This window comes from Acinonyx jubatus, chromosome E4 (assembly GCF_027475565.1).
Source record: "Acinonyx jubatus isolate Ajub_Pintada_27869175 chromosome E4, VMU_Ajub_asm_v1.0, whole genome shotgun sequence".
NCBI classification, from domain to species: Eukaryota; Metazoa; Chordata; class Mammalia; order Carnivora; family Felidae; genus Acinonyx; species Acinonyx jubatus.
This window is the reverse complement of record NC_069395.1, coordinates 53,581,221-53,608,959: the sequence shown is the minus strand read 5'-3', so window position 1 is coordinate 53,608,959 and position 27,739 is coordinate 53,581,221. Positions and strand designations below refer to the sequence as shown.

Here is a 27,739-nt window from a genome sequence, read left to right as displayed (position 1 = left end):
CCCAATATGGGCTCAGACTCACAACCCCAAGATCAAGAGCCCCATACTCTTTCGACTGAGCCAGCCAGGTGCCCCAGCCTGTGAACTTCTTTATAGCATTTCTAGTAAGTCAGGTTTGCTAGCAAATTGCTGAAATTCTCTCAGATTTTTTTTCCTTTAATCTCAGAATATCTTTCATTTTTTAAAGATAGTTTTGCTCCATTTAATATTTTTGGCGGAGGATTTTTTTTTTACTTTCAGCAATTTAAATATGTCATCCCTCTGCCTTCCTGACCTCCATTGTTTCTGGTGAGATATCAGCTATCACTGTTGTTCTCTTCTACATTATGCGTTGTATTAATCTTACTATTTTCAGGATTTGCTTTTTATTCCTAGATTTCAACATTTTACTATGATGTGTCCAGGTGTGGATTTCTGTGTTTATACTACTCAGAGTTGATAGAGCTTCTTGGATGTGTAGAATGTATTTTTTTTTATCAAATTTGAGAAATTAAACATTTTTTGAGTCATTATTTCTTTGAGTATTTTTTCTGTCCATTTCTATTTATCCTCTTCTGATATTCTCATTATACATATGTCAGTGTTCTTAATGGTGTCCCAAATTTGCCTGAGACTTTACTTTTCTTTATTCTTTTATCACTGTTACTCAAGTTATACGATCTCTGTTGATCTCTTTTTAAGTTTACTGATTGTTTCTTTAGGTGGCTCAAATTTACTGTTGATACCCTCTAGTAAATCTTTCGTTTTGCTTATCATACTTTTAAACTCAAGAATGTCTACTCGATCTGTTATAATTTCTTTTTTTTTCCTCCGATGAGGTGTCATTATTTTATCTTTAAATAAAGACTTAAATCTTTATTTAAATCTTTAGAAATAGTCTCCTTTAGTGTTTGAAAATATTTATGATGGAAACTTTGAAGTCATCATCTGCTAGGTATACCATCTGGGACCCTTCAGGACAGTTTCCTTTACCTGCTTTTTCCCCCTATGTATGTATCATAATTTCCTGTTTCTTCCCCTCATAATTTTTGGTTATAAGCTGGGCATTTTAAGTAACATAATGTAACGACTCTGGACTCTGATGCCCACTCCCCACCCCCAGGGGCTTGATCTTGTCATTGTTTGCTTGGGCATTTGTTTGTCTAGTGACTTAGCTGTCCTTACTCTTTGAAGTCTACTTCCCTCCACAGTGGGCAGCAACCTCTGATGTCCTGCTCAAAATTTTTTTCTTGTTTTTATCTTTTAGCCTGGCTAAAAGGATTGCCCGTATTTCAGTATAAGCCATTTATTGGTCAAAAATTGTGCTTAAGCCTTCTTGGCCAGTTAGATTTTTACTTTTCTTTTTTTTTTTTTAATTTTTTTTTTAATGCTTGTTTATTTTTGAGAGAGACAGAGACAGAATGTGAGGGGGGAGGGGCAGAAAGAAAGGGAGACAGAATCTGAAGCAGGCTCCAGGCTCTGAGCAAGCTGTCAGCACAGTGCCTGACACGGGACTCTAACTCACAAACTATGAGATCATGACCTGAGCCGAAGTGGGCCGCTTAACTGACTGAGCCACCCAGGCGCCCCAGATTTTTACTTTTTACCACTAGCTATATGTATGGCTTCAAAGTTGCTATAACCGTTCAGGGAGTTTACATTTTTGCCCCTACCTTCATCTACAGACTAGTAGCTTAGATTTTTCCTCTCCCATTACTCCCAAAGGGCATGGCCTTGGGTGTGCACATAGTCTTCCACACTGTTGGAGATGTATATGATTTTATTTGTAGGCCTGGTTTCCTAGGAGTTGCCTCTGGGTCAGAGTAGCTTATTGTTCAGTCAGTGTTTGGTTGGAGGTTATATTTATGCCCTTAGTACCAGTGAGATGTCTGCCTGTTGTTGGTTGATTTGTGAGCAGCTTGGGGGAATGTTTTTAAGTCTGCCTCATGTCCTGCTCTGATTGTTCCTGGGTGGGTGCAGCCTAGTACATGTGCACAATCTTTCTGAAGCCCAGAGTTGACTATAATCCTAGGAGGGCTCTTCTTGTTTGTTTATGTCTATGGTTTGTCCTGTTAGATTTCTGATTTTTCTGCTATTTTGCTTATTTATACTATTAAGAAGATATAATGTCCATTCATTTCCTCTCCATTGGTATCCCTTGTTTTTTACAGTGCCCTGAGTCATGACATTTTCCATACAGTATTACAAATACTGTCAGTTTCCTCAGGCAGAGCTGTGGAGTTTTGTCCCGATAATATACCTCTCCCCACTGAGTAGAGTTTCCTCACTGATGAACCAGAGCTGGAGGTGCCCCTTCTCCTTTTGAAGTGATACCCCTCTTCTACAAGCAGCTACTGGAGGGAGATTATAGTCCCTGGTCTTATCTGCTTGCTCCTCCTGGGGCAACAACTCTTCTAAAGGCACATTGGTTCAAGAATAGTGGAGTCCCCCAATTTTTGGCCTGCTGTGCCTGGAGTAGAGATTCTACTCAGTGTGTGGGGGCTGTGGGAGGGGGAAGGGAGCCCTAGCCCTCTTGGACCCATATGCCTGGAACAGAGCTTTTGCCACATGAGATTGAGGGGGATGAGAAATATAGCAGCCTGCCTCTCTCTTAGGATAGAACTTCTATAACATAGAGAGAGCTGAGGGGTAGGGACAGCAATAGAGTGAGTCCTGGCTTAAATGCTATAGTCTCTTGCTGTTTTTAGTAAGATGTAATGGATTTTTTTTTAAGGAATATTTCTCCATTTGCTGGATGCCCTTGGAACAATTTGCAGAGATTTTAAATGATTACTGTTATTTACTTATATTTTTAATAATTTTACCTAGTTACATGCTTTTGTTGTTGTTGTTGGGGAGAGTTTGCTGTGCCCCTCATGCTATCATTCTGGAAGTTGGCCCTGGTCTTTTTTTTTTAATTGAATAAATGTGCTTTTTAACCCTTTGTAATTTATAGTAACATCCATGGGTGACTTCTCTCTGCCTCTTTTGAATGGCAGTTTTGTTTATTTATGCAAGGTAATCTGTGTTATCTAGGAAAAAAAAACAAACTGATAAAATGTGTACCAGTTTAAAAGTGATGGAATAGCAGTGAAGAAATATTCAATTTCTTAGACCTGTGAATTTCTGTAGACTCAGATATTTGAATTAGTGCTTTCCTCTGTAGCCCTTGGCAAACCACATAACCTATTGGGTGCCTCATTCATTCAAGTGGGGATGATAATCCTAAACTACTCACAATATAATTACGAAAACAGACTAATTTGGGAGTTGATGTAAGGTCGAAAATGTAAGGTTGAAAAATGGTGGAATCCAGTCAGATGGAGTTAGGTTCAAAACCTGGACTCTTATCACTTACTGTAAGAATTACATTAAGTTACTAATCCTTTTGAGGCTTCAGTTTGCTTATATGTAAAATGAGAGTAATAAAAGCTATCTCAATCAGTTATTTGGTATTAAATTGAAATAATTGATACAAGTGCCCAGTACATTGTTTTCCACAGAGTAAAATAAAGGTTGTGACTTATTACTATTTTTGTTATTGTTCGGTACTACTACTACTACTACTACTAAAAGCTATTTAGGTAATTAATCATACAAATACCCCAATTCTATTAATTAGGATGCTTTAGTTGCAAGTAACAGAAAAATCAGCTCAAAAGTTTCTTTCTTACAAGAAGTCTAGAGGGAGAGGAGTTTCAGGGTTGGTTAAGTTAATGACTCAAAGGTGTCATCAGGGAGCCAGACTTATTCACTTTCAGGTCTGCCATCCTCAGAGTTTTCCTTATGGTCTTGGGTTGATTCTTTTCAAGATGGAAGATGGCAGCTACAATTCTAGGCATAATCAAATGCAGGTTGCAGTGTTCATAGGCTAAAAAAAGAATGTCTTTGTCTTTGGTTCCCTTTTAAGAATACTGTCAGTGCTCCCAAAAAGTCCCTAAGAGGTTTCCCCTCAGTTCTCATAAGCCAGAATTGTGTCACATGCTCATTCCTAATTTGTCATGGACAGAGGGGTTAAGATTACCACTGTTGGTTTACAGAGACAAATAAAGGTTCACCCCTCTCTTTCAGAGCTGGAGAGAGGCTCAGTGTCTCTGAAAGCAGATGGCATTCTAATTACTAAACACAATTGGGTGTCTATGGGCAAGGGAGAAGGGGAGAAGGGATTTGGGTAGATAGTCAGTAGTACCTACTACATCTGTGCTAGGGATTAGGGTTTTTAGAGATGAATAAGATACTTTATCTTCAAGGAAGTTATAGTTTATTAATACTATGACTATGATTGTCCATGATAAGGAGGACATTGCCCAGTCAATGTCTTTAAAGCCATGGGTTTATAAGAAAATGAAACATGAGCTAAACTTGTTGACCTTCATACAAACTCATCTCATTCCCTTCATTTTGACCAAGATGTTCTGTGTAGCCAGCATTGCAGATTTAATCAATCAAACTAGCTAAAAACAATAAAGGGAAATTTGAAAAGTATCCCCCAACGATGGGACGATACCACCAATACCTGGAAAGTTGTTTTATCTTATCTGTAAAGAAACTAATTCATGTTGACTTGAAGAATTATCAGTTGATATTCTAGACTGTTTTGAAGGTAACACTCAGAGTTTTGTCTTAGTAGCCCAGATATTCTGAATTTCTACCCACAAGGAATACATTGTCAGGTAGGTATTTTAGACTTTTGCAGAAAAGAATGATGGAGATACAGTTTTATTGTAAATGAATACTTAAGAAAAAAGTCTATTCTTGGCTAGAGTTGAGGGTAGAAAATACAATTGAAAGTGGTTTTAATTTTAGGATCTCATACTTGGGAGTAGAGTGGAGGGAGAAATACCAATGTCTATATTTATTAAGTATATATTATTTGTTCTATTTCCTATGTTTGTTCATTCAAAAAATTATACACCTAAGTGTTTAATATATGTTGTATGTTTTTGTAGGAAATGATGAACCCACAAAGGAAAAACTCCCAAGGATCTTAATAGAACATATTGCCTAATACAAAACAGCAAATGATAAGGACTTCTGCAGAAGGAAAGCAATCAAACAAAACAAAGAAGGGAAGAAACAAAGAAAGATAATGACAGGTACAATCATAATAATGGTATATATAGCACACTGACAAGATTTCAAGAGAAAGAACATACTCAAAGTACAACAAACAAAACAAAAACAAAAATGCTAATGATTTTGAATAATAATGGCAAATGCATGCATAGGGGTTATGTGCCAGGAACTGCTCTAAACACTATACATATGTTAACTCATTTAAATTTATAAAGCCCATTAGCCTCATTTAAAATGATTATCCCCATATCACTGAGAGGAAACAGAAGCAGGGAAATAATTTGGTCAAGTTTGCATATCCAGGAAGTACAGGAGCTGGGAGAATAGTCCTGGCAATCTGGCTCCAGAGTCCGTGTTGTACATGGTGACTTATAATTGTGTATAAGGTAACTTCCCAGACAAGACACAGAATTTGACCTAATCAGGAAAATATAAAGAAAATATAGTAAGACTTCAGAGAAATGTTGTTTCTCTGAAGACTTCAGAGAATCTTGTTTCTAGCTAGAGGGATAAAATAAACCTTTCTGGGAGAGAAACCTTTGGAATATATGGAAGATTTAGGCAGGGACAGCTGCTCGGGAAGAACAAGACTGTTGGAACAGCATGAGCTTTTAGGAGAATGAAGGCTTTTCCAGTTTAGTTGGAAGATAGTTGGGCATAGAAGACTAACAGAAGGTAACAGTGGAAAAGAATGCTAAGCTGTTAGAGCTGGCAGATGCCTTAACCATCCTTTAATCTAGCTCCTTAATTTACTGGCCAGGAAAATGAAACCCAGAGAGAGAAGGTGACTGGAGCATGAAGCCAGTGGGGCTGAGACTGGCATATCCAGCACTGGAGCTCTGTTCTTTTGACTCCGTGGCCAGGGGTCTTCATTTCCATCAAATTGTATCATCAGCTCATGGAGAGACTTTATTTTTAAGGAACAGGAAACTACTAAGAATTTTGAGCAGAAAAGGAAAGCCTGAATTTGAATCCCCCTGCTCCTTAACCTGTCAGTTGTATGACTTGGCAGGATTTCACTTGACCTCTTTAAATTCAGTCTGTTCAGGGGCGCCTGGGTGGCGCAGTCGGTTAAGCGTCCGACTTCAGCCAGGTCACAATCTCGCGGTCCCTGAGTTCCAGCCCCGCATCGGGCTCTGGGCTGATGGCTCAGAGCCTGGAGCCTGTTTCCGATTCTGTGTCTCCCTCTCTCTCTGCCCCTCCCCCGTTCATGCTCTGTCTCTCTCTGTCCCAAAAATAAATAAACGTTGAAAAAAAAATTAAAAATAAGTAAATAAATAAATTCAGTCTGTTCATCTGTAAAATGAGGATAATAAAATGCCTGTGTCATAGGGATGCTATGAGAAGTGGATGAGGTGCTTTACACATAGTAGATGTGAAGTAAATTATGAAATCAAATTTTCTTCTCCCTCCTTCCCCCTTTATTTTTTTCTTTTTCTTTTTTGTAAACTTTCTTTCCTTCTCCTTCTCCCTCTTACTTTTTATTCTTTTATCAAATACAAGGGTGGGGAAAGGCAGACATTCACCCACCCTGCACTCACCTGCAGTGTGTTCCTGCCCAGGACCTGTATCTCTTGGCCTGAAGGTTGCCTTGGGAAGGATGCTCTGCCCAACTGCATGACAGGTCACAGCACCAGAATGCCTACAACCTCCCAGGGCAGCCCTCAAAGGAATTTGGTGTATAAATTCCTCAGCTCCTTCTTGACACACTGGCAAGATTCCTCTGAGGTACCTGCTCCATATTGTCACCCTGAGTAACAGAATCACAGAATTGATCTCCAGTCCCCTCCAGAAAAAACATCCTTTGTTGGCTGCCTTCCCTTCCATGTCTCATTTCTCCACTCCCCTTTCAACCTTTCAGCTAAACTACTGGCACGTGAGTCTTTATCTCCTTTTGAGGGATTCCACACGAAAATGGTGTGGGATCATAAATGATGGAACTGGGTCCTCAATTGGGGAGGAAGGCAGATAGAAGCATAGATTGAGGGACTAGTATAGGGAAGGCAAAAGGTTGTCTTACAGTTAGAACTAACAGTCTACTGATTGCCAAGCTAGCTCTCTTACCTTTGTCATCCTGCCCTCTCATGTTTCTTGACATTCCAGGCCTGAGAACATAATCCCAGAAGTGTCATTATAGTATCTACTGGGAAAATCCTGAATAGCCTGGCTTTTGGGCTGACCTTTCCTTTCCAAAGCTGATAATCTCTTTGCTTCTTGACAGTAGAATGAGGAGGAGGAAGCCACCAGTGCTAACAAGCACCATGATTCTGGGAGCAAGGGTATTCCCAAAACACAGACACCAATAACTGTCATTTTCAGAATTACTGTGGGTGGTGCTGGTGATGAAGGCAGACAAGAGTAGTTGCCTCCTTATCTAGAGGGCAGTGAGTTTTCTGGAACTATGGAGATGGGCCTGGGCCAGGAAGAGACTTTTCTCTGAGAGTGCATGAGTTTTGCCAACAAAAAAACAGAGAACCCTTACAGCTTAGCCTTGCTCTTACACCCAGGAGAGTGCTGCCTCGAAAGTTCATCTTTGGCTCCCTGCCTAGTGTCTCCAGTTTCATGCATCCATTTTCTAATTAGAACTTCTTTGTGCTACAAGGCAGAATCTCAGAGGTGGTGCTGTATACCAGGTGGACAGGAGGAAAGAATACCTTTAGCAGACTCCCATAAAAAGATCTTTTAAAACTCTAGAGCAGTGGGCAAATGCAACCAACCGATGTTCAGAAAGACCTCCTAATGTTCCAAAGAAACAGACATTCAAGTTTCAGGGGTGGTTGAAGCCAGATTTTCTGATGATTATCACTAATACAGTCTTTGTGACCAGATGACTGGTATAAAATGAAACCCCTTTTATACAGTAAACACCTAGACTACATGAATAACGTGAGAAATAGTTTTCTAACACTTTGAGGTTTGGAATGTAATTTTTGTGTTTGAAATTAAAAAAAAATTTTTAAGTGTATTTATTTACTTAGAGAGCAAACACAAGCAGGGGAGGAGCAGAGAGGATAGACAGAATCCTAAGCAGGCTCTGTGCCATCAGACACAGTCTGATGTGGGGCTGAAACCGTGAGATCATGACCTGAGCTGAGATCAGGAGTTGGACACGTAACCAACTTTGCCACCAGCGTGCCCCAAGTGTGTTTGAAATTTAAAATGAGAGTATTAATATGGGCAAATTGAAGGTAGATGGTTTTCTACAAATCAACTGGTTGGAAACAATTGTTAAAATTAGGATATTGGTAAAAATGGATATTTCCAATCTCTGCAGCTTTTCACCCAGTGATGCTTACCATTTTATTACAAAAATCATTTGTTTATTTACAAAAGGGGATAGCAGTAATCATGTATTTGAGGATTTAGGGTGAATGGTATAATAAAGTCTATGAAACTAAAAAAAAAAGATCTAGAAAATATTTCTCGTTTCTTTATTTCTTAGTCTAATTTCAAAGCAACATTCTAAACCATGATGCTCTTTCAAAAATACTTGACAAAAAAAGAAAAGAAAACCAGACATTCATCTGTTCTTTTTGAAAGTTTTACTTTTCTTTATCAAGAATGATTTGTAGATAAAAAGAATGATTTGTGACAGTACCTTCTGTTAAAAAAATTTAGGAAAACATAGTTAAATATTATAGAAAGTGGGCAAAGTAACTTTTAAAGCATGTTTTTAAAAGCTTAAAATAAGATTGCTTAAAAATTGATGGCAAATGAGCAACTGGGTAGGCACTCTAAATACTTACTGATTCATTTTGGGTAATTTATTTAGAGAAATATTATTTTATAATTCCTAAAAATATTAACCAGTGACTTTAAAGTAATTTTATAAGATTTGAAAAGTAGAAATACTAAAATGTAAATGAACATTTTTAAACAAGTGCAACAAAAATGATGCCTAAACCACTTTCTGAAGAAAATACTTAAAACGAATTGTAGCATAAAATAATTATAAAATGGTCTCATGATACACAGAAATTACGTGTGTATAAAATTATACAATAATAATATATAATGTTCTATAAATAATATATAAAATAATATATATTATTAACATAATATAGTAATCAATATAATATTAATAATCTACATTATATATAGTTGACAAGCAGTGATGGGAAACATTTTTGTTTTCAGCCAATTTATGATTTTAACCAAACTGTTTTAGAACAATTCACATAGATGGAGAAATTTTTTTTTTAATTTTTTTAACATTTATTTTCAAGAGACTGAGAGAGACAGAGTGCGAGTGGGGGAGGGGCAGAGAGAGAGAGAGGGAGACACAGAATCAGAAGCAGGCTCCAGGCTCTGAGCCGTCAGCGCAGAGCCCAAGATGTCAGTGTAGAGCTGTCAGTGCAGATTCCACCAACCATGAGATCATGACCTGAGCTGAAGTTGGACGCCTAACCAATTGAGCCACCCAGGCGTCCCCAATTTTTTTTTTTAATTTACATCCAAGTTAGTTAGCATATAGTGCAACAATGATTTCAGGAGTAGATTCCTTAATGCCCCTTACCCATTGCGCCCATCCCCCCCTCCCACAACCCCTCCAGTAACCCTCAGTTTGTTCTCCATATTTAAGAGTCTTTTAGGTTTTGTCCCCCTCCCTGTTTTTATATTATTTTTGTTTCCCTTCCCTTATGTTCATCTGTTTTGTGTTTTAAAGTCCTCATATGAGTGAAGTCATGATATTTGTCTTTCTCTGACTGGCTAATTTTGCTTAGCATAATACCCTCCAGTTCTATCCACATAGTTGCAAATGGCAAGATTTCATTCTTTTTGATTGCCGAGTAATATTCCATTGTGTGTGTGTGTGTGTGTGTGTGTGTGTGTGTGTGTGTCCACATATTCTTTATCCATTCATCCGTTGGTGGACATTTGGGTTCTACCCATACTTTGGCTATTGTTGATAGTGCTGCTATAAATATTGGAGGGCATGTGCCCCTTTGAAACAGCATGCCTATATCCCTTGGATAAATACCTAGTAGTGCAATTGGTGGGTTGTAGGGTAGTTCTATTCTTAATTTTTTGAGGCACCTCCTTGCTGTTTTCCAGAGTGGCTGCAGCAGTTTGCATTCCCACCAGCAGTGCCAAAGAGATCCTCTGTCTCTGCATCCTCACCAACATCTGTTGTTGCCTCAATTGTTAATGTTAGCCATTCTGACTGGTGTGAGGTGGTATCTCATTATGGTTTTAATTTGTATTTCCCTGATGGTGAGTGATGATGAGCATTTTTTCATGTGTCGGCCATCTGGATGTCTTCTTTGGAGAAGTGTCTATTCATGTCTTTTGCCCACTTCTTCACTGGATTATTTGTTTTTTGGGTGTTGAGTAGATGGAGAAATTTTAATCATAAAATCTATGCGGGACAGTCACTCATTTTACCAGAAGTTGGTAAAAGATCAGGTGAACTTTCATGTGCATGCTTTCCAAATGACAGTAAAATCTAGGAATAAAGAACTTAAGGGGCACCCTTAAGATTCTGCTTCAGATTCTGTGTCTCCTCTCTCTGCCCCTCCCCAGCTCACACTCTGTCTCTGTCTCTCAAAAATGAATAAACGTTTTAAAAAAAAAAGAACTGAGGGTGATGACTGACTGGTGGATGGGAGTCCTCACTCTCTTATCTGATGTACCATGCCTTTGGATGTCCCTGTGTTTTAGGGTAGCATATACAGTATCGTAGTATGTGATTACTTGGCTATTGGGCAGAAAGGGCCTGAGATATGGGTGTTAATGTGGTGGAAAGATGTTCTTCAAAGGGAAGCTCTTCAACATGACAGACAATGCAAAGGGCAACCCTCTTACATGGTTTAGTACAAAAGCTCTTGGTATTATAGTTTGGAGGAGACTAGTAAGGTCAGTCATAATAAAGCACTCTAGTGAACAAAATAGGGTCTGTACAAACTGCAGAACAGAACTGGGTGTGTCATAAACACTATCATATGATTTGTATCCTAGATTCCCTTGGTGGAGACAGAAGTGCAAAGATACTTACTTTAAAGAGACAGAGACCTGAGGCATTTTTATAGATCATTATGATATTAGTTTCCCCAGGCTCGATAACACCAAAACTAGGAAAGGACACCCGGTCAAATTCTTTGCAAATTCTGAGTCATAAAAAACTTGTGACTAGTACTGTACATTTCATATTACTAACTTAGAGCCCAAGGGAGGTTTTATATGACTGGTTCTTGGCCAAAAGATCAGAGACTGTCCTTTCATCTGTCAGTGTTAACTGAAAAGGCAGTAGATTTTTTATAAGCAAAGGTAACGGGCTGAGCATGTGTATTTCCTGAAGGGTGCATTTGACATTTGAAAGTGAAACTCAGTTTTAGAAGCCTAGATGTATCCACTGAAAAGCAATCTGTGAGCTGCGAAACTGCAAAACAATTTTGTGGATCATGCAGTGAAGTTATTTCTTGGTCTGGTCTCCTTCAATAATGCTACGCGATTGACAAAATTGCATTATTTGGGTGTTTTCTTTCTATTTTCTATTCGTTTAAATGCTAATGATTAAGGTTTCCATAAAATAAAACTTGTGCTGATAATATTGGAATCATCATAAGCTTTTAAAATTTACTACTTTTTTCTACTTAAAATATTTATGAGGGTAATGAGTGCTTTATGTAGTTGTCAAGCAAATACAGGTGAATAAAATATGGTTTCCTTTGCTGATCCTCCCTGGAAAAGTGGATAATATTATCAGTTTACTACGTATCCTTCCACACCTTTCTTGAATATATTGATTTGCAAAAATGGTGAAACATTCTTCTCATCCCTGTGTGCTCTCCTTTTTGCAGTGTGACTTTGTAGCTCCTTCCATGAAGTAGTGTCTGTTTCTCTGTGCTTTGCATTTGGGCTTGGCAGGGTGAATTCCTTTGGTTGTTGGGATGTGACAAACATGACATTGAGATAGCAAACATGATGAAAAGCTCTTGTCATTGGGGCTTGTCCTAAGCACCATGTGAATTTTATCACATCTATCATTCCTAGAGTCCATTGAAATTAGGAAACAAAAGTAGTACATAAATAAAGGATTTCTGAAGTCTTTGGTTTAAAGAGATAGGTTTTTTATCAAGCAGTGTATAACCTTGGGATTTATATATAATACAATTTCTTAATCTTCTATCTATGCATGTATAAATATATGCTTTATTTTAAAAAGGGCAAGCATATGAGAATACATGACCCCTTTTTTGGAAAAGCCTTTGAATAAAGCAGAAAAGACAAAGGCGTTATAGCTGCATCTTCAGTTCAGCCAGTGCTTGTCTCCTTGAAAATTCCTGATTGTTCCATGTTTGCTTGGTCTTCCTACCTTGTAGGGATCTTGTAGGAGAGTGATCTGATAAATTAGTTTACACCAACATGACAGGAGTTTATCGGTTATCCTTTTGATGTGGGTATTTGCCTTTTTGAAGAAACCTAGAGAGAGATCAATCAGAGCTTAGTCCAAAACCTTGAATTGGAAATGGAATTCTAGGCCAGAAATATTTGAGGAAGTCCACACACAGCCTCTTCTACCTCATTCAGCCTACTTCTAATACCTTCTCAGATAAAACACTAGTGTTTCTTACCCCAGGGTTCAATAGTATGTAATTGGAGATAGAATGTTTTTCCATTTTATCAACAGAGGTGATAAAGGATTAGAAAGAATTGCAGCAGTATGTTTATGAATAGAATCAGGATACTGATCAGTGATGTAGTCAGAAGAATTTTTCTCATAAGTGGCAAGGGAGGGAAAAGGCCAATATGTGATTCAGCTAAAACTGTGTACAAACATCTTAGTATATTAAAGCATTAGAATCAATCATGTCATTTTTAAAGATGTATGAAAAATTACAATAGTATCTACCCATCAGTAACAACACTCACATGCCAGTTACCTCATTGCAAAGAATCTTTAGCATGTCCACCTATTATACATGTATAAACAGTTATGGACCGATAGTGTTAAGATAGACATGATAGAGATTAGGTAGACAAATAGGCAGATAGGTAGATAGAGAGAGACATGGATAGAGATCTAAATTTGTCTTATGAGAAATCTTTGTATATAACTCGGTTCAGTATAGAATCGTTTTCTGCTTTTATCTGTTGTCTTCCTGTTATGCCTGGCTCATAGTGTTCTCCCATATGCCCACCTTGCTGTCATTCTTGGTGAATTCACTATGTGCATAGGAAGACCATATAACACCCTGGCCTCTCAAGTTCTTGGTCTTTTCCACTCCAGTGACCTTTATGTATATTCCACATAAGCCACATACTCCAGTGATCACACACTGGATCTTGACATCATTCACCCATACTCTCCTTTAAAATCTTAAATTCAGATACTCTAATCCCATGTCATAGACTCTCATCTTCTCATCCTCCAATTCTATCACTTGATTACTTTTACTGTCTATTCTCATACCTCAACAGGATCACCAGTCTCTTGATCCCTCCTAATCCCCAAGCAGTCAGCCCCTCCCTGTCCTTTTCCTTTTCCATGTAGCTTAAACTACATAATACATCACTTTTATTAATATTATTTAATAATTAATTGGATCAACACCTTTGGCTGTTGACTCTCCATTCTACTAGTTTGATAAGACCCAAACTATCATCATATATGTCAATCCAACTGTTTTCTCTCTCTTTTTATGTCCAGCCTACTGAGCTAAATTGGTGTCATGATAAAAACATGGTGCTAAATCTTAACTGCTAAACAACCAAGTATTTCATCAGTTCTAGCTCCCATTTCTAATAATGATTATTGAAGAGCTTATCCGCTGTCCTCAAACCTCTTACCTGTCCTATCTCTTACATTGTCCCACAGGCTCAACACGTTACCTCTCTCCCCTTCTACTATGCCAAAAAAGTAAAAATCTATAGGTAGGAACTGCCCATCTTCATGCAATGCCATCTGCAAGCTTACCTGCATCTGCGCTGTATCTTTGCCTTCTCCCTTTGGATTCCAGGGAGGTAACCTGCTTCTTTTTGCGTAACCAGCATTTCCACCCGTGTTTCCCCTCCGAGTCCACTCCTGGATCTTCAGGGAACTTGTACCATCAACTTTCTTTTTGTCTTTATCTTCAAATTTTCCTTGTCTCCATGTTGTTTGCGGCTAGTATGCTTTTTCTTTATGGTTAGTGCTTTTAGTAACCTCATTAATTCTTTCTTTACTCCAAAGTCATGAATATATCTGGAGTTGATTTTTTTCTGTGCAGGGTGAAGAAGTAGGGTCAAGTTTCACATTTTTCCTGTAGATATTTAATTGTCCCAACACTATTTATTTTTAAAAAATATGTTTTCCCGCACTGGGTATAAATCAAGTGTCCATCTATGTATCTATTCCCCTGTAATTCTTCACTGCCTTGTTAGCTCTCTGATACCATCAAGGAGATTTACTTTTTGAGGCAGTAGGACAAGTCCAGTTTTCTGGTTGTCCTCAATGTTGTAGGATTTTTTATAGAGCTCTTTTCAAATTTGCTACTTTAAAAAAATGTAATCCCCAGTCCCTGCTGAAATCTCCATATTATCTTTTATCTCCCTGAAAATAACAAGCAGATTTATTCTAAAATTGTATCTGATAACCATAGTATTTGGAGCTCTTATGGGTCTATTTCTGTATCTGTTGTTTGTGCTGGTTTTCACCTATGTTACCTTGTCTCCCCATGTGTATGACTTTTACTATCTGATAGATTTTGCATTTGAAAAATTTCATTATTTGAAACAGTTTTTGAGGACTAGGATAATCTCATCATTCTCCAGAGAAATTTTCTTCCTTCAGACCCTATATAATTTACAACCTGGCTCCACTGAAATCCAGTGTCAGGCATTGATCTGGTCTGAATCTGGGCTGCATGCTCTGTAAGGACAGGTCTACCTCTGCCTCACCCATACTCCCAGAGTACACTTTCAAATCAGGGATTTTTACAGGCACTAGTCTCTTTGTGAGCCCTGGACTATTAGTTAGACTTGAAAATCTGTGCTCTTTTCAGAGAAATAACATCCCTCCACAACACAACCTTTGAAAGAAAGAGAAGGAGAGAGAGGGAGAGAGAGAGAGAGAGAGAGAGAGAGAGAGAGAAAATGAAAGAAAGAAAGGAAAGAAAAGAAAAGAAAAAAGAAAAGGAAAGAAAAGAAAAGAGAAGAAAAGAAAAGAGAAAAGAAGAAAAGAAAAGAGAAGAAAAGAAAAGAGAAAAGAAGAAAAGAAAAGAAAAGAAAGATAGATAAAGAAAAGAAAATCTAATTATAGAAATACCAAAGGGGGAGCCTGGGTGGCTCAGTCGGTTGAACATCTGACTTCGGCTCAGGTCATGATCTTGCAGTTGACGAGTTCAAGCCTCGTGTCAGGCTCTGTGCTGACAGCTCAGAGCCTGGAGTCTGCTTCAGATCCTGTGTCTCCCTCTCTATCTGCCCCTCCCCAACTCATGCTCTGTCTCTCTCTGTCTCAAAAATAAATATAAACATTAAAAGAAAAAGAAATACCAAATATAAGTAGATAAAAGCAATAGTGCTCTGTTGAAATTAGACAGTAGAGCCTCAACATGGAATTACATCTCCTAGTCTTGGCTTCTCTGATGGTTTCTAAATTACCTCCAATGAATTTATCTTTTCTGGAACATCTTTCAAAAACCATGGAATTTTAGAAAGAAACGTATCTGTTTTTATAAAGCTAGGTTGGCTCAAGAAGAGGCTTAAGCAATGTACACAAGCCCCTTGTATCTAATTAACTTTATTTACATCTATAGTCACAGGCTGTATCTTTAAACTCAGGCTTTTGTGAGTAAACTTTGAGCCAACAGCAATAAAACTAGAGGGTGCAGTTGGCTCAGTATAAACCAGTGGTAGTCAAATGACCCCAAACCTCCTGTTTCATTATAGATGGATAAAATATTTCAATTACTTAACTCATTCATTTATGAAATACTTCAGGAGTACTTATAATGCTCTAGACTTTAAAGATGCTATAATTTTAAAAAGCAATGTATTTTCTATCTTCTAGTCCTCTGCTTAAATTATGTAGGAAGGCTGTTTTTGTATTATGCTTTAATATTATGCACAGACACCAACTCTTGGTAAGTCTATGTTTTTATCCCTTCAATAACACCTATCCTGAAATCTCTCCCATTTCCACCTTTTATCTATATTCTTTATTCACCTGTCTTCTCAGTAATACCACTTCCTTTAAAACCTCCTTAGGTAGAAGCACTGATTCTCTTGTAGCTCCTTCTCTTGAGCCTGGGAGGCTGGGTCTGCTTTCTTTGCTCACCTTCAAATTCTTCCTGATTATGCCCTTAGCTCAACAGCCTGTACACCACTGAAAGTCATGCCATTTAACTCTGCAATAATCTTTTCTCACGAGAGTCATGTGGCTGAAGTTTCATACCCTATGTGATTTAACTAACATATTATTAATTGCAATTGAATTTTCCCCCTTTTGTCACTCTCTTTGTAGTCATTTGTCCAACTGAAGGCTACTCCCCATACCTGATGCATAATTTAATAACTGGGACACAGTTGGTCTTCAACATCCCATTCTATTCTTTATGCTGATGGCTTATCTAACATCCTCATAGTAACTTTATCTTTCTTCTCCAATTATCTCATCCTCTCTACTCAGCAACACACTTATATGGATATGCCTTGGACTGGGTCAGCACCTGGAAGAGTGTGACCTTTCAAGTCTTGTGCTCTGAAATTTCCCTTTTGACCACAACCTCTTATCCTTCTATATATCTCTCCCTCATTCTCAGTAAAGCTCATCATTAAAATAAATTTGAATTCTAGCTCCCTTGATCTGATTTATTAGATCTATTTCCCCATGTCCCTAATTGCCTTCACTTTCCTTCCAAGTATATCATCTCTGTATCTCATACAGCTTTTCTTATCTCCCCATTATGCTGCTAACTGAAAACATTGAGCTTGAGACTTAGTGTTGTGATTATTCTGGCTCTGATTTAGGTCTGCTGCAACCTCCTGGAGAAAAAGTGTATGATTCATTTCATGACAGATGTATCATCCCTAATCTGAGTCTACCTCGCTGAACAGTTCTTTATTCTTCCCAAGTAGCTTCTGTTCCTGTTCCTCACAGAAAACACACCAAATTTTCCACTCTGCTCAGAGCCTCAGCAGGTGACCCAGGTTCCTGCTTCATTGAAAAAAGAAACACTATTGGGTAAAAATGTTCTTATACTATACCCATATTTTCACTTACTGTTTCCCCTTATTGAAGTGGAGGAGATACTTCTGAATTGCTAGGTGAATTCTTCCACCTAAATTGTTGGTCCCATTCCCTCTTGCATCCTTAGGAATTGTGTCTCATCAGTTCACTCCATTCTTTGCATCTCCATTTCCCTCCCTACCCCCCCCTTCTCTCTCTCCCTCCCTCCATATGTTCCAAACACTCAACCCACAGATATGTTTATTATTTCCCCTTTCTGAAAACTCTACACCATCCCTTAACCACCATTTATTTTCTTTCCTACCCGGTTTATTGATATAGGACTTACTTGCCATCTCTACATTTTTACCTTTCATGCATTATTACTCACTGAAATTTGACTTCTGCCCCTTCTGATCTGACCTTCTCAAAGGTCACTGGTGAAAAAATCCTATTTCCCAAATCCAGTGGCTTCTTTGCCATTCTCATTCTTTGAACCTGGCTATGGTATTTAACATTATTGACCACTTCTTCTTTCTTGAAAGTCTTCCTCCTTCAATTTCAAGATAGATTCTGTTTCTTCTTCTTCTCTTCCTCTCTACTACTCTTTTGACTCCTCTTTTGTCTCTTATTATTTATCAGAATTCCATGTTCTGTTCTCTTCTTGCCCTTCGCTCTTACTTGCAGTGTGTCCAACAGTTCTCTCTTCAGCTCTAACCTGTATGCCCTAAAACATGTCTTTTACCCTTACCCTAAACTTCCCTTGAACTAGAGATTCACATTTATAACTGATTCCTAGAAATTTCTTCCATTGTCTTCCTCCTGCAGATTACCTCAGGTCTAATTTAGAATTTATTTAATCTCTTCTCTACATGTCACTACCCCAGAGAAACCTAAAATGCCCTGTTCTTCTTGCATTGTCTTTCCTTATTACTAATCCCCTTATTTCCTCCATTATCTGAGTTGAAAATTCTGGAATCATCCAGACTTCTCCTCTTCCTTCACCCTGTTAAATCAACTGGTCAGGTCCTCTCAATTTTACCTCAAAAGCATCTTTCTACTTAACATTGCTCCCTATTTCCCCTCTGACCGTCCTCATCAGGGCATCCCTGACTCTTTCACAGACTTGTAGGTGGCCTCTGAGTCCTGGCTCTCTGCACCTGAGAACTCTCTACTCCTTTTCCCAACTTACACTTTTCCACAATACAACCCAAATGATGCTCAGTTACTATGTGCTGGAAGGAATGTTTAACTAAACAAGAAGTATTCCCTCCCACTTATAAATGAGTTACTAATGTGTAGGTGACACTTGCTTTTATTAGAATTATTACCTTTCAGAATATTTTTTAGACCTCTGGAATTAGTGGAGGATCCATCAACACTCTGATGTCTGCTTTTTCCAATCACTTAAAAAAGGAAAGAAATGCAAGAGAACCGTGCATACCACAAACCAGATGATCAAGAACTAACTGTTTTGAATTGTTTCTGTTGAAAGCTTTTAGAATCTTTGCTCTTCTCTTCCTGGTTTAGAGATTTTTAGACTTGTATCCTTGATCATGAAAACCTTAGAGAGGAAAGTGTAAAGTGAATAGAAAAGATGAAAGTTAGTCAATTTTGCTACTTATTAGAAGTTCTGATAGAAACACATTGTTGAGAAGGGGGTGTAATAAATAAAGCAAAGGACTTCGGATTTTAAGTAGATGCTAATTATAAATAAATTATATAATATGTATTTGTATATGTTATATATTTTTTTCATTCACTATTAGTGTCAATGACTGAAAATTGACAGTTGTAATTCTGAATTTTTTATTTTGATATATAGTCAGCATAGATAAAGCAAAGCACTGAAGTTGTAGTGCTGCCAAATTTTTCTAAAAGTTCATTTCCAATGTTAAAACACCCCCAAACAAAACTGTTTAACAATGCATGAATTAATTATGGAATCAGAATAAAATTTGATGCCTTTCACTTTGAATTTTCTGTTGAATCATGTAACAGTCAGCATGCTATAATATTGCCTTACCTTAGATTATAATAAAATTGAAGAAAAGAACATAGTGAAAAGAGGGTTCTATTTTCAATGAGATTTAACAACTATGCCTGAAACTGACTGTGTCAACTTGGTTATATTCATCAATGTATGTGTGTATGTGTGTGTGTGTATTATAAAGTATGGATATCTCAAGTTAGTGAAAGTGATTTAAAATGACTTTTAAAATACAAATAAGTATTTTCACGATTCTTTGAAATTTTGAACTGGTTTTGTTAGGATTATAATGTAGATAACTGATGTCTTCTCTAAAATATATGTTTGACATTCTTCAGCCTAGGAATAAATAATTTCTGGACAGGCCAGAAGCTGCTACCAGCATGCTGAGCTCAAAAATCAGCTCATTTAGTTTCTCTTGTATGAAAATTAAATGTCATGATGAAAACATGGTGTGGTATTGACCTTAGCAAAGGCTTGAAAATATTGTCCCTGTGGTAAAATTAAACAAACTTCTTATGTTTCAAGTGGGTTTCAGAATGTGCATTAACCAGTTTTAAGATTCAGTGACTAAAACTGTTATTAGTTTATGTCTACCAGTGTCATCATTAGTCATTGAGTATTTGGATATGTCAATGAAGAACTAGTAGAGCAGCTGTAAAATATTCGTAAAACCACATGTGGCAATACCAGTATGTAACACAAAGCTTTTTCATGATTTCATGTTTTGTATGATTCTTCTAATTATTCATAGCAGACTGAACCAGTATAAATGCCAGGTCATTTTCTAACTGTGTAAGCTTGTTTTTAACTAGGTAGTGGATCAGTTGTGATTTTTATGGGTTATATTTCATTACAAATGAGATAGAAGGTACCTTAGAAAATAACCAGACATATAAAAATTTCATGGGATTCATTGAAGACAAAAATGTCTAAAGATACTTCATACTCAATTTTTCTGAGGGTCATATAACAATATTTGAGTTTTGAAGTTAATACAACTTCACTGGCTCAGAACCTTCTGAAGTTAGCCCAAATTTAAAAATACTGGTTGGTGCATTAATATTTGGAATAGAATTGAAAACTTGATTTAGAGTTTCGTAAAAGTAATATCATGTACAAACATATGTAATATCACATATGTTTATAATATGTTTCTACTGAGAGAGGGTGGTGACTGCCTTTTGACCCAACTGTGATATTAGGCTGGCACTGGTAAGTAGCTTGAGCCAGAGAATATACAATGAAGTCATATTTTTATGGGCTGATATAATTATTTTAGGGCATCTATAAGACTTTTATTTAAACTTCTGAAAATTTCTTCATATACTCCTAAGAAGTAAGAGTTAAGGATAGGTCAAAGTATATAACTAATTAGAAAAGAATGCACTCTCTCTTGGCCATTGTGAAATGAACATATCATTTCCCTTCATAAAGGGATTTAAGTTTACTTTTGTGGGTTTCATAAGAATCCTTGCAGATCATTACCTTCCTTCCCCAATCCTTTAAATCTATATACCTTCATCTTCAGTTAGGGAAAATTTATTTATTAAAACTGAAATGGGGAGTAAGAAATTTAGTCACAACAAATGAGTCTTTGCATGGAGAAAAATCTGGAGGGAAATTCACCATTAATTTTTAGGCTAGTCAAGTCATAACTCTTTTAACCCATGGGAATTCCATTATTACTCTTTAGAAGTTTTTACCCAGTCCAATGCCATGCCTTCATCGAGCATTGGTAGTCTGGGTTTTCTTCTTCCTAAATGCCACTCTACTTTTAGTCTTTCTAAATGAACTATTGGCTATATATCTTTACCTGAAAGCATAATTTTTCCTTTTCTTTCTGAAATGTTGAGCAGGTAACAAGTGAGACAGTAAACTGTTATTCAATCTTCATGAACTGGAAGTAGAGATTTTCCCCCTATGTCCTCAAGGTGATCCACACTAAAAGTGGTGCTTCCAGTCCTTAGGGTTTCAGAGCTGAAAGACCAACCTAGGATTTCAGAGCACCCCTGAGATCAAGAGGAGGTAAATTTCTGCTCCCTCCAATGGAATTTCTAATCACAGTGTTTCTAAATAATGCAAAAATAGTTTGAGTTGAAATTAAAATATAAGTGCTCATGGTTATTTATCTAAATGACTGAATTGCATAAGCCTAATGTCTGAATTACCCCCAGATGAAAGTTAGATTGTTTATTGTTGTGTATCTTAGGAAAGTTTTGAATCAAAGAATTTGGAATTCTTAACACCAAAAGTTGAATCCTTTTGAGAGATTTTCTTAATAGTTGGTAAAAACTAGTTTCTCTCTTAAATTGAAGAATGTTTTCCTACTGCTTCAAGGGCTTTGTATATGCTGATCTGTTGTAGAATGCTCTTTCCTGTCCGTTGCCCAGTTAACTTTTCTGATACTGCAGATTCAGCTTACACACTCCTACTTTGAGGATGCCAACCCATGACCCTTTAGCCTAAGTCTGGATTCTTGTTATGTGCTCTCATAGATCTTTGCAGATATTGTTCAAGGCACTTAACAAAGGCAATGCTTACCCATTTTTTTTTTGTACATGTGATTAGTTTTTAGTGTGCCTTCTCCACTAAACTCTAAGCTCTATTGGTTTTGCTAACTACAAGTGCCTAGCAGAGTGTTTTGTATGTATTGTAGATATTCAATGTATATTTGTGACTAAAATATTAGAATAAGTATGGGAATGGAATACTTTCCCCCAGGAATTAATCTGTTTTCCTGATTGTAAACTATGAATTTCTAATGGCTGTTTTTCTACAGATCTCTCTATAATCCAGTATGGATTTGTTCTAATCTATGAAGACCATATTTCATGTGTATGTAGTGACCTAATCACTGTCAAGTTCAGAATAGCTTAAATACCATTTTAACCTTTTAATCCCCATATAGCTTTGTATACAGCAAACTACCATCAATATCCTTTTTAATGTTGGCTTCTCTTGCGTGACAGTCTGCACTGAAATTCTCTATTTCTGGTAACCCTTACCTCTAATCATGTTAAAGGCTATCTTAGGTTGGAAATCTCAGATCTCAGTAAGAGACTGAAGAAAATAAGAGAGAGAGGGGACTGAGTCAAGAAAGAGTACCATTTCAGGCAAAGTGCCCTACAGAGTAGCTTCAGTATGATCCTAAAGGAAACTACAGGTTATGAGTTATGTAAGAGAGCTGGGCTTTCATATTCAGGCACTACTCAGTCATTAGCTAACAACGGTGGGGGGGGGGGGGAGGGATACACTTTCTAAGACTTCTTTGGCTTCCTACCCTTTTAGGAAAAACAGCTCTGGTAGCTAGGAGAGTACCTGTGGGGAGTCTTAGGTGGGAGCACTAGAAGAAAAAGCACACAGAAGTTGGTGAGGATACACAGAAACATGAGAAAAGATTAGAGGGGATCTGGGAAGAGTACCAGCGGTATCTGCTATAGGGGCTCAACCTAAAACCTCATCTCTATCAATATAGATGACCATTTCTGTGCTCAATTTGTATTCTATAATTTTGGATCCAGCTACCATGTATTCACAAAAGACATGTAAATCTACTTAATCATCCTGAACATTACTGATTCTAATACAGTTCTTTAAGTATAAGCTGGAGGTGCCTAGCAGGTGATCCGCACAAGTGAGAAATGTAAAAAATAATGATAAGTCAGAAAAGACCCAGCATCAAAAACAATGAACTACATTAAGTGGCCCTACTATGCCTGTTGCCTCACCCTGTCCACCTCATTAGATACCCACGAAGCTATCAAGCAATTTGGCCTCTGAGGAAACTGTTTGGATCTTGAGAAAGAGAGGCCAAAAAATTCAGGAGTATTTGGTGGGCCTGTGCCTGATTTATTGAGTTAGCCCATTAGAATTTTATATTTGTCAAGGAGAAAAGAACACAGACATAAGTATGGCATTTGACAAACAATACAAAATAGTCCCAAAGCTTAGGAAATAGAGACCTTAGAGGAATCTTGTAGGAAAATGTCAAGTGTCAGGGTGCACGTAAGCTGTAGCTTTCTAGAAAGGTAGCTAATTAGAATTCTACAAAACATTAAGGAAGAGTTAACACCCATTCTCTTGAACGTTTTCCAAAAGACAGAAATGGAAGGAAAACTTCCAAACTCTTTCTATGAAGCCAGCATTACCTTGATTCCAAAACCAGACAGAGACCCCACCAAAAAGGAGAACTATAGACCAATTTCCCTGATGAACATGGATGCAAAAATCCTCAACAAAATATTAGCCAACCAGATCCAACAATACATTAAAAAAATTATTCACCATGACCAACCAGGATTTATACCTGGGATGCAGGGCTGGTTCAATATCCACAAAACAAGTAACGTGATTCATCACATCAGTAAAGGAAAGGACAAGAACCATATGATCCTCTCAATAGATGCAGAGAAAGAATTTGACAAAATACAGCATCCTTTCTTGATAAAAACCCTCAAGAAAGTAGGGAAAGAAGGAGCATACCTCGAGATCATAAAAGCCATATATGAAAGACCCACTGCTAATATCATCCTCGATGGGGAAAAACTGAGAGCTTTCCCCCTAAGGTCAGGAACAAGACGGGGGTGTCCACTCTCACCACTGTTATTCAACATAGTATTGGAAGTCTTAGCCTCAGCCATCAGACAACACGAAAAAATAAAAGGCATCCAAATTGGCTAGGAGGAGGTCAAACTCTACAAAAACAGAGACGGGGACAAAACAGAAGAGACTCATAAACATGGAGAACAAACAGAGGGTTACTAGAGGGGTTGTGGGAGGGGGGATGGGCTAAATGGGTAAGGGGCACTAAGGAATCTACTCCTGAAATCATTGTTGCACTATATGCCAATAATTTGGATGTAAATTTTAAAAAATAAAAAAAAGAAAAAGTATTCAGAGTGGATGGGACAGTTGCAAACAAAGGAATCTAAAACCTTGATAACATTGATCTTGGCTCAGGTATCTTAATTATCATCAAATAAAATGTGTTTTATAAATTTACATTGGTTAAGATGTAAATTGGAAGCAAAGAAAATGCTAAAATTATGTAAAGGACTGTTTTCATGTATGACATTTTTATAGGGGATTTTTTTTGACATGTCAAAACAGGTCAAGACATATAGAAATGTAGATAGTGATGGAGGGTGGCAAATTCAGCAATGAGTAAGATCACCAGGGCATTCTGTGGGATAGCATCTCCATTTACATGGACTAGACACCATGACAATGGAAAAACACATACATAATTGCACACTCTTGAATCCTCAAGGCTCTGGTGAGCAAGCAAGCTATAGCTATAAGGCTCAGATGAGATACGTGAACATTATGGCCACTGAATGTGCTGAGTTCACTGTCTTAGCTCTTATGTGCCCGCTCATCTCAGAGCTCCACACCACCATTGCCCAACCATGTGGAAAGAGCAAGTGTTGACTCTGTCTTCTGCCTTAGGGTGAGTTCCTATCAGCAAGGGCCAAAGTGTTTTTTTTGTTGTTTTTTTTTTCTACATTTAGAAACTATCATTTCCTTTTCTGCCTACAAGGCCTCATAATCACTTTGGGAACTATTGCTTCCTTCCTGTGTATTCATCATACATCCTGCTCTCACATGTGACTCTGAAAGCTTGCTGAGAACCTGCCTCCAATATTTCCCTCTTGATTTTCATATGGGAAATCTCTGGAACAAGTTGGCTACGTCTTTCAATGGAGGGATAAGGAGCTAGGTAAATTACTTACACCTAAGTTAAAAAGCCTTCAAATTTTTTAACTGTACTTCTGCCCTTGAGAGATAAAAATGTTCTCATTGAATTTAACAAAGCAACTTATATCATTGAGGTTTTTTATATTTGCCATAATCACTATCCTTTGGGTACTTAGAAAAATGTGTCCATTGTGGCTCAGTAGATCTCCAGAATTTTCCTCTGAAGTTTCTTTTCTGGCTTTCATCTGGTGGGAATTGATTGCCACAGAACAGGGGCTTTCATCTCAAACCTAGATTGCAAAAGTGTATGTAGAGCCAGGAGATGGTGGGTGTGCCAGTGCAGGGGTGAGATGATACAGCAGATAGAAGGGGGGACTTGATAGTCTTGCTTCATCACCTCATTTGGAGTGTGAATTTAATGGGTTTGTTACCAGTGGTACCAAAAAAGAGGTTCCATTGATGACAAAAGTCTTGAAGCTATAATTCGTTGAGGATTAGCAAAAATTTTAATTCAAGCCAGGAGTGGTTCCTCATAAAAATGAATTTGTTCTGACTTGATCTAGTGGTGTTGGAAGGGCCAAGACTCAGGAGCCCAGACTTGATTATTTTCATTCAGAATAGGTACAAATATCATGCATCCCAATAAAAGGAAAAGTGGGAGATAAAAATGGGTGTGTGTTCCTCTGGCCCTTTGGGGTTGTATTAGTAACTAACCATGGCCTCTGCCGCAGGAACCTAGAGAGAGATTAAAACACCCACAACTGAGTTCAATTGCCAGAGACACAAGCAAGTTTGCATGGTTTATGCCAAAACCTCAAATACAACATCTCCCATCCTGAACTTCCGTGGAAACTCCCTCGTATCAATCTTGGTCCTTGTTTTATGCATCCACATGTTGAAAACTTCACTTAAGAGGGCAAAGGACAGAAACAGTTCCCCACTCATTTCATATTTTCCTGGCTAAGTTCTCATTCAGTACCAGAGAGAATGTTTGTTCCAAAGCTGCCTGTGGTATTAAGTGGCTCCAGGATATTCCACCTACATCTGTGTTAAGGGTAATGAGCTGACCAGCTGGTGGGAGTGTGGCAGTAGCTTCACTGGAAAACACCAACAGGAGTGCCTATTCTACTGAGTCCTGCTTCTGCTGTTACCCCACAGGTTATCATCAGCCTGGCCTCAGATCTGTGCTTGGAGAAACCTGCTGCCACTGATAGTGCTCATAAAGTACAACACCTATTGCTGTTTTTAGTATTTTGGTATGAAGTGTAACCAAATCATTTACCTAATGGAGGCCACATATTGTCAGTTCTAGTCTAGACGTGTACCTATTCAGCTGCATCATGGTTAACTTCATCCAAATACCAGGATCACCATACTGATATGCTCGGGAGGAGCAGATGTGCTTCTGAGTGAGCCTCAGTCAAAACAAAGTGAACCATTTAATGACTCAAGCTTTCCATTTGTTTCCTGAGGCACTCTTTTGTTTCTCCTCTGTTGCCCTTATACCTTATACTCAATCATTTTATTCATCTTCTTGGCATTGTTTCTTCTGTTTTTCTTGCTTTCATGACTGCCTCCTTCACTCAGTTTCTATTACAAATTAATCCAGATCCAATTTAACTTCCAAGCTCATCATACCTCTACTTAGTTTGTGGCGATTTGTTTCTTGGTGTTGATGAATTTTTAAACATCTTAATTTTTAGATTTTTTTAAATTCAGGTTTCTGGATTGGATTCTGTTTAGAAAGCAAGGCCTGTTCATATGATAAAATAAAGTTTTTATTTTCCTCTTCATCAAGAATCTATTTTGATATAAGGGGTGAGATAGTAATCTAGTTTTATTTGCTTTTTTGTTTCTCTAAATGGCTAGCTAGGGGCGCCTGGGTGGCTCAGTCGGTTAAGTGGCCGACTTCGGCTCAGGTCATGATCTCGCGGTCCGTGAGTTTAAGCCCCGCGTCGGGCTCTGTGCTGACCGCTCAGAGCCTGGAGCCTGTTTCAGATTCTGTCTCTCTCTCTCTCTCTGACCCTCCCCTGTTCATGTTCTGTCTCTGTCTCAAAAATAAATAAACGTTAAAAAAAAAATTAAAAAAATAAATGGCTAGCTATTTATCAGAGCATCACTTATTGAGTAATCCATCTTTCTTTACTGATTCAAGTACCATCTTTATCTTATGCTGATTTCCCATGTAGATTTGGGGTTGCCTCTAGATTCCCTTCTGTGAGTCCATAGATCTCTCTACCTCTACCAGCGCAAAGTGGTTTTCATCATTCTGGCTTCAATTCATTCTTTTATGCCTTTGCCCAACAACATATTTATTGAGGGCCAACTATGTGACTGGCATTCTTCTTTGTTTAGATAGTTCTGCATATTTTTTATTGTCTGTTTCTTGGTATTTCCTTTTTTAAAAAAATCGTAGATGATATCTTTCCCCCACTATATTTTGTCACTCATTTTTGTATTGGAGGACTATTGATTGTTGTGAATTAATTTTTTAGCTAGTCACTATGCTGATACATCTTGTTGTTGGTAGTAGTTTTTTAATTGACCCTAAGGCTTTCAAATCTAGATATATGTATCTATTATTTGCGGAAAAAATGTAATTTTACCTCATCTTTTATGGGTTTGGTTTTCTTTCTCTTGCCTAGTCATGGGAGTTAGTAATTCCAGAATAATCTTGAGTAATGATGTTGATAATGGTTATTTTAATGCAGTTTCTGATTATAAGGGGAATACTTGCAGTACCTCACCATGACAGTGGGTCTTGATCTAAGCTGTAAAACTTTTCTTCACACAAGGAACAAATCTGTCAATTTTTATTTTGAATTTTGTTACCATGAAGTTGATTT

General features: G+C 37.7%; 1 long non-coding RNA gene across 2 annotated transcripts in view; it reads left to right on the top strand.

The window, feature by feature from the left end:
* Window positions 1–27,739, top strand: part of LOC113595649 (uncharacterized) — a 551,139-nt gene that overhangs the window by 191,762 nt on the left and 331,638 nt on the right. For both annotated transcript variants that reach the window (XR_008293228.1, XR_008293229.1), the window contains exon 3: window positions 4,929–5,075. This is a non-coding gene — a long non-coding RNA (uncharacterized LOC113595649). The remainder of the gene's footprint in view (window positions 1–4,928; window positions 5,076–27,739) is intronic.